Source organism: Piliocolobus tephrosceles, chromosome 15, assembly GCF_002776525.5.
Source record: "Piliocolobus tephrosceles isolate RC106 chromosome 15, ASM277652v3, whole genome shotgun sequence".
In the NCBI taxonomy this organism is placed as follows: Eukaryota; Metazoa; Chordata; class Mammalia; order Primates; family Cercopithecidae; genus Piliocolobus; species Piliocolobus tephrosceles.
This window is the reverse complement of record NC_045448.1, coordinates 16506531-16520918: the sequence shown is the minus strand read 5'-3', so window position 1 is coordinate 16520918 and position 14388 is coordinate 16506531. Positions and strand designations below refer to the sequence as shown.

The 14388-nt window shown below is 41.2% G+C and overlaps 1 pseudogene; it reads left to right on the top strand.

The window, feature by feature from the left end:
- Positions 1–707: 707 nt before the first annotated feature.
- LOC111531424 lies at positions 708–2393 on the top strand (annotated as a pseudogene).
- Positions 2394–14388: the final 11995 nt, after the last annotated feature.

Here is a 14388-nt window from a genome sequence, read left to right as displayed (position 1 = left end):
GTGCACACACACACACACTCATACACATGTGCACAGCAATAACAACATCAAAAGAAGCAACAAAATGATAGCAGATCTCTTCTCTCCCTCTCTCTTTATCTCTCTTTATATAAACATATGGAATATATTTATTTATACATTTTTTTTCTGGAAAGCCTAAAACAACATACTTCACAAAGTAGGTACTCACAAAATTGAAATATGTCAGTAGTGCTTCAGAGCCATTGAACTTGCCCAAATGCTTCTTGGAGCTCTCAACTGCACTTCCCACCCGACACAACTGACCTCTCCATTCTCTGAGGTCCTTGTGGTTCTATCGTCTGTGATATCACTCTTTGAATACAATCCTGGAGACAAAGAGAAGCTAATAATTGGAAGGGATGTTAATGTCATGGCAAAGTCACCTTGCCCCTCGGATTCAATTTCTTCTATTATGAGACGCCTAACTTGATCCCTTCATTGTCTCTAGGGTATGTATCTATTTCCTACCTAGTTAGGTACTTGTGAAAAACTTCAACTCTAGTCTTGGACACCTTTTTCTCATTAAGTGCCAAGCTCTATACCTTTCTTCCTCATAGTAAGGATTCCTCCCTCCGGTCTCTCTCCTGCCGTCCACGTCGCCACGGTTGCCTCCACCACCTCTGCTGTGGCAGTGGCTGCTGGGGTGGTGGCCCTGCATTGTGGCCCCCGGACTCCCTGCCGGCGACATGGCAGAGCTGGGCGGCTTGCAGCCAGGAGACAATTCTCCCAGGAACCCAGCGGCCTGGCGGGAGAGGGGTGGGGAGGGCTGGACTGCCGTGCCCTTCCAGGGAGGGACCCCCTTGGTACGCTGACCTCTGGTACCCAGCGGTGCCCGCGCTGTGCTCGTGGATCTGAGCCCGGCATCTTGGACTCTGTGCCCTTCGGGCAGATTCTCAGGCCAGACAACTTCATCTTCAGTCAGAGTGGTGCAGCGAACAACTGGGCCAAGGCACAGCCCACTACTACTACAGAAGGCACAGAGCTGGTGGAGTCAGTGATGGACATTGCCAGGAAGGAGGCTAAGAGCTGTGAGTGCCTGGAGGTTTTCCAGCTGACCCACTCCCTGGGTGGGGGGACTGGGTGTGGTATGGATACCCTTCTCATCAGCAAGGTCTGGGAGGAGTACCCAGGCAAATCATGAACACATTCGGCATTCTGCCCTAGCCCGAGGTGTTGAACACAATGGTGGTGGTCCCAGATGAATGAGATCCAGTTGCTTATTCTTGCCATTCAACAACAAGATGTAGACAGACTGGGAAAGAAAGAAGTTTATTTCTGCAACCAGTTACAGGAAGAAGATCAGAGTAAGTCACCAGAACAACTCCAAGTTACAAGTTTTTCTCCAGTGCTTATGAACATTTTAAGCTCCATGCCTACGAGTAGGAGTGTATCTGCAAGCAGAAGTGTTTCATTCAATCTATACCTAATCTTTTGGGTCTGAAAAGGTTTCTCTAGAGCCTTGGAAACTTTCTTAATCTTAAGTGGGCCCTGGTAGGAGGCATATGTATAAGAATGCTTTCATTATTCTATCAGACTTTAGGAACCAAGAAAATTCAGGTAGGGGTCTATTAAGACCCCTATTAACCTTTGTACTCAGGGGCCAGTTTCTCCAGTTCTTTAATGCTGAACGTATGCATTTGTCAGAACTATAGTAAAAGATTAGTGAAAACTGGCTGCTAATGGAAACCTGGCCTGCCACCCTTTCTGTCCACCAGCTCATAAAAAGCACAGACATTTTACATTGATAACGAAGCTCTCTATGACATCTGCTTCAGAACTCGAAAGCTGCCCACACCCACCTATGGTGACCTGAACCACCTGGTTTCTCCTACCAGGAGTGGGGTCACATCCTGCCTGTGCTTCCCCACCCAGCTAAATCCTGACCTACAGAAACTGGCTGAGAATGTGGTCTCATTTCCCTGCCTGTACTTCTTCATGCCTGGCTTTACCCTGCTGACCCGCAAGGGTAGCCACCATAACTGGGCCCTGATGGTGGCTGTGCTCACCAGCAGATGTTTCATGCCAAAAACATGATGGCTTCTTGCAACCCCCGCCATTGTTGCTACTTAATGATGGCTGCCATTTTCAGGGTCCACATGTCCATGAAAGAGATGGACGAGCAAATGTTTAACATCCAAAGAAGCACAGCAGCTATGTTGCTGATTGGCTCCCCTACAATGTGAAATCGGTTGTCTGTGACATCCCACCCCACCCCAGGGCTAAAAATGTCTGCCACCTTTATGGTCAGCAACACAGCCATCCAGGGGGAAAAAAAAAAATCTTTCTGCCATAATTTAATGAATAAAGGATTAAATATTAGAAAGTTTAGAGATGGTCTGTATTGGGTTTTTTTCTGCCAAACATTCTGCTAATCACTTAACATGTGTTGAATGATTTAATCTTCATAGCAATCCTATTGCTAGTTTATACTTGAACCAAAGCATAAAGGGACTAATAAACATGCCCAAGTTAGGATTTGAACCCAGGCAGTCTAGTTCCTGATTAACTACTATGCTGCACCGCAGAGGCAAATGAGTAGCATGTATTTTCCTGAGTCTTAATTGACTCCTGACATACGTTCAAAGACTTAGGATACATGGTTCACTTCCTTCAACATGCCAAGCTGCACCTGCACCAGGGAACTTCACATTCTTTCAGCAGGTGGAGAGGAAGCCCCAGGGGTGGAAAGATGTCCCGTGAAGTAGAGGAGGATTTGCAATCCCAGGCATCAATACTTGCTGCATTAACAGCTTCTCGGAAAGCCAGGTCCACATGAGGCATAACCAAACAGGTGTGATACTTGACCCTTTGCCAATTTGTTCTTTGTCTGCAGACACCTCAGGAAAGAAATGCTTCTCAATCACTAACCACAGGAAGGTTAGGGAGAAGGTCTAGGAGGAGGAAACCCTCCGGCAAATCCCAGTTTGGAGAAAATAGCCCAGGTAATGGCTTACCCTTTAGGTGTATTTACGTCTAACCAGTGAATTGTGGCATTTGGGCTCTCCTAAAGCTTTGGCAGTTCTAGGAGTCATCATTATGGCTGTAGAAATGTGTTCATGTCTTTGAGACTTTTTAGTTTTCTTTTCACTTAAAATAAACCTAACATCACTCATTCATCACTAAATCTCCATCAGTGCCCTGACATGTGAACACTGATGCTTTCATACTCCTAGATCTATTGCAACACTTACCATATTATGCTATAATCTTGGCTCTCCATCTGTCTCCCCTCTAGACTGTGTGCTCCTAGAGTGAGGGAATAACCTGTTAGTCATGTCTGCATGACCTGTGTCTGAAAGAAGAATGTCTGACACCAAGCAGATATCAATGCTCTGGTGAAATGAGCAAAAGACAAATCAGCCGTCCAGTAAAACAACAAATTAATCCAATGAAACTGAATCAAAGGGAAATGTTGAACTTTCTGACTGGAAAGCATATCTCCCAATCCATGACCTAAGCATCATTTGCAAAGTCTAGGCCCCGACTGGACCTTCAACTTATACAAGTGCAATTGTAAGTCAACAAGAATATGGATTACTCTCTGTGGCATTCAGATCAACATTTTAATTAGTATTCAAGATGCTGATGCAACATTATTTCATGTATGGCATGTAAAATGGCACAACATATATTTTATGTATTTACTAAAAACATAAATAAAAACAACTTATACAGGAATAATCACTTTGACATTTAGGGATGTCGCCTTCCTACTATCATTCTCATTCTCATATGCATGTGTACAAATAGCTAGCTAGCTAGAGATATAGGTATAGACAGAGAGATGATAGATTATAGATAGATATGTAGATGGATAGATAGATTGATTGATAGACAGATAGATATGACTTCGAAAAGATTTTCATGTTTCATCCCCAGAAACTGTGCATATGTTACCTTACATGGTCAAAGAGGTGGCGCAGATGTGAGTGAGAGCCTGACTTGGAAAGATAATTCTGGACTGGGTGTGGCTCACCCCTATAATCCTAGCACTTTGGGAGACCGAGGTGAGTGGATCACTTGAGGTCAGGAGTTCAAGACCAGCATGGCTAACATGGTGAAACCCTGTCTCTACTAAAAATACAAAAATTGGCTGGACTTGGTGGTACATGCCTGTAATCTCAGCTACTCAGGAGGCCAAGGCAGGAGAATCTCTTGAACCCAGGAGGCGGAGATTGCAGTGAGCCGAGATCACACAACTGCACTCCAGCCTGGGGGACAGTGGGAGACTCAGTCAAAAAGGAAGAGAAAGGGAGGGCAGGAAGGAGGAAGTGAGGAAGGAAGGAAAGAAAATAAAATCCTGGATTGCATTGGGTAGGCTCAATCTAATCACAAGCGTCCTTAAAAGAGGCAGGCAGAAGGGTCAAAATCACAGACAGGGATGCAAAGACAGAAGTAGAGTTTAGACTGACGCTAACAGGGTCGTGAATTAAGGGATGAGGGAAGCCACTAGAAGCTGGGAAAGGCAAGGGACAGATTCTCCTCTAGAGGCTTTGTCAGGCAGGCAGCCTTGCCAATGTATGTGGACTTCTGACTTCTAGAACTGTCATGTCATAAATTTATGTTATCTTGAGCCAGTAGTCTCTGATAATTTTTAAAATAGCAACAGAAATTTAATATAGATAGATGCATTTGATTCCCAGACCTGCCACAACAAATTACTATTAACTGGGTGGCTTAAAACAACAAAATGTATTCTGTCACCATTCTAGAGTCCAGAAGTTCAAAATGAAATGTTGGCAGAATCCTTCCTTGCCTCTCACTAGCTTCTGATGGTTGCCAGAAATCCTTGGCACTCCTTGGCTTATAGACACATCACTTCTGTCTCTGTCTCTGTCATCACATGGCATTCTCCCTGTGGTTATGTATCTTCACATGGCCTTCTTAAAGGGATACCAGTCATTTTATTTTCTTTGATGATACCATTTTTATTATTGCTTGATATTTTGTTGTAAGTTTATAGCAGAATTTACTATGTTGATTCATTTCACCAGTAACACATTGTTATACTTACATAAGCATCAATTATTTCACTAGAAGAATTGTCCTCATTTCTGAATGCCACATTCTGCACGAGATATTGACAAACTGGAACTTACTTCAGGAAGGACAAAGCAAGATAGAGAGAATAGACTCCAAACCATTTCCTGTGAAGAACCACTGAAGGAACAGAATGAGAAATCAAAAAAGAGAAGCCTGAGGACATTCATGGAGGATATGTTAAAAGACTTACATGTACCACTACATTGAAGATAAATTAATTTTATTCCGTTTTTCCTTAAGGCGTTGAACTAAGGCAAATGGATCAGAAACCATCCCAAAGGAAAAAGTGCTAAAATACTGGTTTCACTTCTCCAGGGTTTCCTTTCTTTCTCAGATCTTGGGCCTGAAATTTTTCACAATCTTAGTAGCATTCCAAAGCCTTCAAACAGTGTTCCTTAAAAATATTTTTATCAGAAACTATGAGTGGTATGAAATTTTATAAACTGTTAAGAACTGCTAAGGGTCTAAAATATTTCCCTACTTACAAATCAAGATGTTATCCTGTTACAGTTTTACAGACACTGTGAAAGATATGAGACTCTTGGGTCTAATACAAAGGATGACCTGTTACTCAAGCAATGGCATTATAGCCAGAGTGTCGTTATTTTCTTGCTCAGTTCTTAAGTCTCAGTTATCACAGGGTGATGTGAAAAGCACCAGGTGATGCCTGCATATGAGGCGGTTGGATCATAGGAAAGAAACTCTGAGTTTTGGAAACTCAAATCTTTTTTAGGGTTCTCTAAACAAACCTGCCTAACCTTTGTCCTAGAAGGAGACATTATTAATATAGGAAGAGCCTTGAAAAGGTGGTTCAAAACAAAAGCCGTTAGTATCATTTCTTACAAGATAGGTAGAAATGCAAGAGATCCATAGAGAATTGTCTGTCAACAAGATCTACTCTTCCTTCATTTCTGTACCGTTTTGGTGTCTACTTAATTTCCCCCATGAGTTCATCACTGCTTCAGCTACTTTGATTAATGTGACTGACTGGGGTGAGGTCAACTCCATTCAATTTGTCTCATACAGTATTTAATTAAGAGTACTATTAACAGGACTCCAATTAGCAAGATGAGGTCAATCTGGAGTATTAACCTCAACGATGTCTCCTCCCTCCCTATCCCCACAATCCAGAACTCAACCACCTAAACAAATTCCATAAAACATTAGAATCTATCTTTAAAAATCAGCTTGCTTTCTCCTTAAGTTTTTGTACTGACATGCTACTTGGCCTTAGCTAGTAATCTATGATTAGTGATTACACAGATTCTGCTTAGGTCTGAAAGGTGGAAGCCTAAGGCAATCCCATCATCCATAACAACCGTGACTAATGAATTGACATTGACCTGAGTGCCTTTCCATTTCATATTTGGTGTCACTGATCACTTTACCTAAAGTTAAGAAAAAACTTCATACCAAGTTTGTAAATGGATGATGCGCATTATGGAAAAGCCTACTTATTTTTTTTTTTTTTTTTTTTTTTTTTTGCAGGATCTACAAAAACAATAAGCCAGTTATTCTTCCAGAAAACTTCTTCAAGTAGCCAAAGGAACCCTCATTTTGCAGAGATCTCTGAAGTCATCTAAGGTTTAAATGATTTACTGGTAGAAATCATTTTGTTAAACAATTTCAGGTCACTTATGGCCACCCCTATAAGGGGCAATTACTGTGCCTTTAGGATGGAGGCAAGATCTTTTCTGGCTTTTTTTGCAAGTACAATCTCAAGGGTAGACACGGTGCCCATAGAAAATGAAATGTTACTGTTTCTCCCTACAGGTCCGTGTGGGTGTCAGGCAGGTGGTGGGAGGGGGAGCACCAAGAAGAATCGCTAATGAATGCTGGACTTAATATTATACTTAGGTAACGAGATGATCTGTGCAACAAACCACCATGGCACACATTTACCTCTGTAACAAACCTGCATATCCTGCACATGTACCCCTGAACTTAAAATAAAAGTTGAAGAAAAAAAGTATTATTTAAAATTGTTGTGACCCGCCAAGTGGGATTTTTATTGGTCAGGAGCACAGGTTGATGCCTCTAACATAGCATTTCAGTGGGTCGCTTTTAGGATTCTAAGTTTAGTTAATTTTTTTCTTTCTGAGGCATTGCCTGAAGAGAGTCAGCCCAACCTGTTCTGTTTGTTCATGCCACCAGTGTTTGTCCTCCCCATGGAATAACTCATCATTGGACAGGGAGGACAACTAGAAATATTGACAGTATTTTTCAGTGAGAGTACAGAAGTTGGGGACACGCATTGCTGTTTCTGCTAGACTTACCAGACCATACCTGGTAAGGGGCACTAGACCTAACAGTCAGCGAAATTCAAGACGCTCGCAACAGTTTGGGATATCAACACACCAAAAGAAAGTTTTAGTAGTGTTTTTGAAAGAGAAAAGGATTATTAACATCCCACCCTTCCTCATATGTTCCTGGGTCTAAGGTATTCCCTCTTTAGGAATTAGGGTAGTTGCTTTTTCTTCACTTCCACAAAATTGGTGTATACCATCCCAGTAGCTATAGCTGTACCTTTTTCTTCTACTTATTCCTTACTTGCACTCAGACTTTTTTCTGGAAGGATCAGGAATAAGAGGAACATGACATTTTTATAAAACTTAACCATAATTAAGGTTGAATATCCTGTCTCCCTTTTTGACTGGACTGCAATTCAGAGAGTGTATCAGTCAAGTGGTCTAAGGCTCTGTTCAGGGAAAGAAAGTTGCAACATGCTCAAGAATCGTCAAGATGGACTTTTGAATTTTCAGAAGAGACCTGTGTAACTTCCCACCTCTTTCATGGTGACCGTGCCCCAGGAAGCAGGCTGTAGGAGATGGCACCTTTCTTGGGATAGCCACACTTAATGGTCAAACTGCCTTATTCAGGTGTGTAGACCAGATGAAGTTGAGATAGTTTCAGAAACGTTTTTGAGTCAAGTTTTGGGGAAGTCTTTCCAATATTTGATAATACCAGGTGTGTTACCATACAGTGGATGGTAAGAAGTATGGAAGTTCCATGAAATAACTTGACAGATTTTTGAGTGGGTTTTGAGATAAAAGGTGGGCCAGGTGCTGTGTGGCTCATGCCTGTAATTCCAGCACTTTGGAAGGCTAAGGCAGAAGGATCACTGAAGGCCAGGAGTTCAAGACTAGCCTGGGCAACACAGTGAGACTTCTGTCTCTACAAAAATAAAATAAAATTAGCTAGGTTTGGGGGTACATCCATAGTCCCAGGAGGGTCAAGGCTGCCATGAGCTATGATTGGGCCACTGCAGGTCAGCCTGGGTGACACAGCAAGACCCTGTCTCAAAATAATAATAATAATAATAATAATAATAATAATAATAATAAATAGAAATCATAATAATAAATAAAAATAAAAAAGATATACCATTTTCAGACTATAAATGGATCAGAAAGCCACATATGTGGCATAGATTAGTTTTAAGGACTACAGTGGTGCCCGGGTGCAACAGCTTATGCCTGTAATCCCAGCAGCAGTTTGGGAGACTGAGGTGGGTGGATCACCTGAGGTCAGGAGTTTGAGATGAGCCTGGCCATCATGGTGAAACTCCATCTCTACTAAAAATACAAAAAATTAGCTGAGTATTGTGGTGGGTGACGGTAGTCCCAGCTACTTGGGATCCTGAGGCAGGAGAATCACTTGAACCCAGGAGGCAGAAGTTGCAGTGAGCCCTGAGCCAAGATGGCACCATTGCACTCCAGCCTGGGCAATGAGAGTGAAACTCTGTGTCAAAAAAAAAAAAAAAAGCCACAATGATGAGGCTAGAATTGGCTAGTACTATGGCACAACACTTCAATCTGAAAAAGTGTCAGCAGTGGAAAGGCATCACCAGTAGTCCTGAGAAGGTGAAAGGTTGATTGCTTTAGGCAGTCAATGAGCCAAGAACAAGAAAGGCTCCCCTACCTAGCATGTGACAAATGAGTCAACTATGGTGATCTTTGGGGAAACCTCCCATCTTCCTCTTCTCTTTTCAATAAACTACTTTTTTATTGAGCAAAAGCTCCTGTTCTTGCTTCTGAAGCTTGTACAGATAGTTTTAGACTTTTAAGTACTTCAACTTAGCCTTTATGGTCCCCACTATAGGAGTCTGCACAATCTATCTTTGAAATGCTGTGTCAATGTCACAAACGAATTGATTATCCATCCTTCTTGACTACAGAGAAGAAATTTTTTAGAAAGATGAGGACCAGGACATTCTCTAATCTCCAGGTCACAAAATGAATTATGTTATCAAGAATTTATTGATAGCCTTTTTCCCCTCAAATCTCTCTCTTTCATCTCTTTTAGTAGGAATTAAATCAGATCAATTTGTTTATTTAAGGTGTATTATTTAACTTAATATTATTGAGTGCCTGTTCTTTCATAGGCACTTTGTTAAGTATTAGGAAAATCAACCAAAAAAAAATTGCTATCTTTTACAAGATATTTGACTATTAGGGAGAGATAATACAGCTCAATGTGGTCTATGAAAATATGGAATTCTCATGTGTTGCAAGAACAGACAAGTGAGCATTCAGCCTGTTCTGGAAAGTAAAGAGGCTCATGGAAAATGTATCAGAAACAAAAAATTCCCCTGAACTGAATTTTGAAAAATAAGAAGGAGTTGGCAAGAAAAAATGCTGAGTTTGTTTCTTTTATTTGTTTCTTTTTAGGTAGAAAGACAAAGGAGGTCTGAGATGGAATAATACAAGAAAAAGCAGGAGAGAGCAAGAAACGACCTTGGTCTACAGAGTGTGTATAGTAAGGAGTGAGTTTGGGGAGCATAAAGTGAAAAGCAGAGGGTGAATGAGCAGGGGACCGGGAAGGTAGAGTAATAAAGGATTCTGTCACATGTAGACTTTATTTCACTTTATTCTACTTTACTCTTCATTCTACTGTACTATGCTGTTAGACTTTATTCTACTGGTCATGAAGACCGATACATTGTTTTACAGGAGAGTTACAGTGCTTCTTTGCATGTAAAGTAATCCTCCAGGATGGTCAAATGAAGAACATATCAATAGATGGAGAGAGACTCATAACAAATGACATTTAAGTAACAGACACAGTAAACACTGAGGCTTAAGGAGGCTAGGCTTTAAACCTGTTTAGGAGAAAGAATCAACAGAGCCTCTAAACGAAGAGAGTAAGAGAGTAGGAAGAGGCAAGCAGGATGCCTGGTTTCCTAGCTTAGGTAACAGGTCTAACAGTGTGGGTTGCAGTGGCACTTCCTGAGACAGAGAAAACATGGTGCAGTGGTTTTGAAGGTTTTTGACAAGTTGAAGTGGACATGCTAAGTGTAGATATTTACCCTGTGTCTAAAAGTCAATTTGAAAGTTATCAGCACATATCTGACAAGCAAACCCTGGGGTCTAGATGAGAATATTTATGAAAAATATAATTAGGAAGGTCTCAAGAGGAAAACTCTGAAGATCATCAACTCATAACATCCTGGGGGCAGCAGTAGGGAGGGAACTGAAGGAGACTGGAGGACACAGATGAAAACCTAGGAGGAAGTTCTGCCATGAGAGCCCTTAATCAAGAAGAGGACTGAAAACTGTATATTGGGTTTAGCAACATAAAGATCATGGTGACCTGAAGGAGAGCAGAGCTGTGGGAAAGTGAGAGCAGACACTAACTGTAGTGAATTGTCAATGCTATTATTCAGCATATATTGAATATGTTCTTTGCCATTAGGAAAACTTCATTATATAATGTTGATTCTTTGTAAAAATTAAAGGTAAATTCCTTGGGCAGAGGTTTTGCAGAGTATGCTCATTAAAGGAGTGGCCTTATGAAAAAGAAAACAGGAAACGTTTAATTCACTTATGTTGTAATTTTTCTTTTCCTTTTTATTTTTGAGACAAGGTCTCACTCTGTTACCCAGGCTAAAGTGCAGTGACTCAATCAAGGCTCACTGTAAACTCAACCTCCCAGGCTCCAGTGATCCTCCAGAGTAGCTGGGACCACAGATGTGCACCACCACACTGGGCTAATTTTTGTATTTTAAATAGAGATGGGACTTTGCCATGTTGCCCAGGCTGGTCTCAAACTCCTAAGCTCAAGTGATCCACCAGTCTCAGCATCCTGAAGTGCTAGAATTACAGGCAGGAGCCACAGAGCCCAGTTGATGTTATACATTTCTTGGCGAGCATGCAGAACTTTCAGAGAGAAGCCATGTGTTGAGAATACTGAGGAAGTAGCAAAATGTCCTATAATAATGGAGGTGAAACGGTGGTCAGCTCATGATCCAGACTTTGCCAGATTTATTAGAAAAGAAAAAGGAGATGGCTTAGAAGTCTACAGCTGAGGCAGACAGCGGCACGCCTTATTTCAACAAAGACAAACTGTAAGGTTGAACACATTCTCACAGACTCACATCATCCTTTTTTTTTTTTTTTTTTTATGGTCACGTTTCAAAAAATACTTCATGAAAGTCTGGAAGAAAATAGGAAATGTCATTCCTGGTGAGTTCCAGTTAAAATGAGCAGGAGAAAATTACTGCCTCAAGTAATTAGGTTTTATACTCAGCTCAGGCTGTAACATCTGTTACCTCACTGTCTCCTGGGTCTGATGTGTTGATCAGGAGTGTTGTGGTGAGAAATTGGGTAGAGAGCTTTCCTTCATGAAACAGCCAAGAGCAGGGCAAGAGCATGGGCTCTTAATGGACCCCACCTTGTATCAGTTCTTTACCATTTGAAAGTTAGTTTACTTTTCTGAGTGGCATGAGTTTGGGTGTTTTTTTTTTTTTCCTTTTTCTTTCTTTTTGTTTTTGAGAGGGTCTCCCTCTGTCACCCGGGCTGGAATACAGTGGCATGATCTTGGCTTACTGCAACCTCCGTCTCCCGCGTTCAAGTAATTCTCCTGCCTCGGCCTCCCGAGTAGCTAGGATTACAGGCACCCGCCACCATGCCCAGCTAATTTTTGTATTTTTAGTAGAGACAGGGTTTCACCATGTTGACCAGGCTGGTCTCGAACCCCTAACCTTGAGATCTGCCCACCTCGGCCTCCCAAACTGCTGGGATTACACGCCTGAGCCACCGTGCCTGGCTGAGCTTTGTTTTTTAAAAGAAAGTAGCAATACTTTCTCAAAAGATTGTAGAAAGGATTAAATTACTGTTTAAAATACTCAAATGAGCCTATGAAATTCTTAAAATATTAGACAACAAGAAATTTTTGTATTCCTTCTTCTTTCCTTCTTTCTTTTATGCTTCAGTCTCTCCTTCCTTTCTTCTATCCTTCCTTTCACCTCAGTAAATATCTGTTCTTTCACATAAAGACCCTGACTTTGCAGGAGTCTAAGTACCACCTTCCCAGAAATTTAGATTGTTTGAATGACAATAATATCCCTCAGAAAATGAGTGCTAATTTGAAAGTGTTCAGCCATAAAAAGGAATGAGATTATATCTTTGGGGGGGCATGGATGAAGCTGGAAGCCATCATCCTCAGCAAACTAACACAGGAACAGAAAACCAAACACCACATGTTCTTACTCATCAAAGGGAGTTGAGCAATGAGAACACATGGACCCAGGGAGGGGAACAACACACACCAGGACCTGTTGTGGGGTGGGAGGTGGGGGGTGGGGGGTGAGGGGAGGGAACTTAGAGGATGGGTCAATAGGTGCAGCAAACCACCATGGCACACATAGACCTATGTAACAAACCTGCATGTTCTGCACATGTATCCCAGAACTTAAAGCAAAATATAAATAAATATATACAAACAACAAAAAAGGACATATTCTTAGAGGCAGGCAGGAAGGCCTCCAAAAGCCCAGGAGTTCCCCTAAGCAGATTGACTTTTACCAAAGACTTGATTACATCAACAAAGTTTTTCCAAGTTAGTAAATGACTCAGCTTCTGCAAGGGCCATATGCACAGTTTTCCACCTCATTAACAAAATGTTTATTCCTTATAAACCCTAAAAGCAAGAATAGCTCTTTCCCAAGAAAACAGCCTCTCCTCTCTCCAGTCATTGACCTTGGATTGAACATCACCACACAAACTGTAAACATCACTTTCCCGTGCCAACAACGCTCAACTTCAGACCTGGCAGAATAAAAAGTGTGTCTTTTTGACATCCAGCTATCTGGTATTTTCTGGACATCAAGGTGTAAACTATAACTTTGAAAGTTACAGCTATTTCACTTTTGGATATGGCTTATCCAAAGAATGTCAAGTAAGGAAAACTAAACTGATCTCTGGCAAGTTAAAATACATGTCAAAACTCTTTTCATTACACTCAGAAGGATGTTATCTCTATGTTTGGATAACATCTAATGTTTCCAGATGCTAACTTGCCAAATAGATGAATCCAGACTTTTCCAAGACCCAGGTTATACTTCGTATCAAAACGGGCTGTCATTCAAAATTTCTCCTAGTCAGTCAAATTGACATAAGAAATTAATTATAACAGCCCATAACCCAGCAATCATTTTGATACAGGTAATTAGGCTATTTCTCCTATTTGTAACCAGCAGGAAAGAAACAGATGAGCTTATTACTGGTTGGGCCAAAGAATTGACTCTAATTAATTAAATTGACTCATAATTAAATTATGGCTCTAGGATTGGTAGGCAGTTGGCAATAGAAGTATCAGGGAAGACAAGAAGAGCGTGAAACTGTTGAGAGTAACAGTTGCAGATTCCTATTGACTTCACTACATTTAAAAAGAGAGAGACAGGTCTATTGAGCAAAGTAAAAGAGGTAGTGGGGGGTCTTTCCAAACAGATCCCTTTTATCTCATCCCTTTCTTCCAATAATAGTGATTGGAATTGGTTTTAAGTTTATGAGTAAACAGGGAAATCATTTTCTTCCTAGGCAAAATATTAGGTGTTCCTATGAACTGATAAATAGACACACACACACACTTACATGCACACACGCGCATGCCCAAAAGAAGCCTCTAGCCTATTTGGATGTCACAGACGAATAATTTTCCTAAATATGTGGTTCTTTGTTACTACATGTTGGTGTCCCTTGTATGAAACGACAGAGTTGTCTTGTGCTGTTTCTTCTGAGGAGGTATCTCAAGGCAACTAAGGTTTCACTTGAAAAAAAAAAAAAAAAAAAGGCTATTTTTTATGTCAGTCACCAGGAAAATAATGGATCCTTGACTAGAAAGAAATAAAGGTGAAGACCAAGGCATAGGTAGGCAGGGAAAAGATGTGCTTATTCTCCTCGAGGTCTTACTTACCTGGGTCTTCCTTAGGGGAGAAAATCAAATTGATATCAAGTTGTGTAGATGCAGGAGATGTACCCTGGAGCTTCGCATCATAAGAGTGACGTACACAAGTGATGTTTATAACATGACTGAGTTTTCATT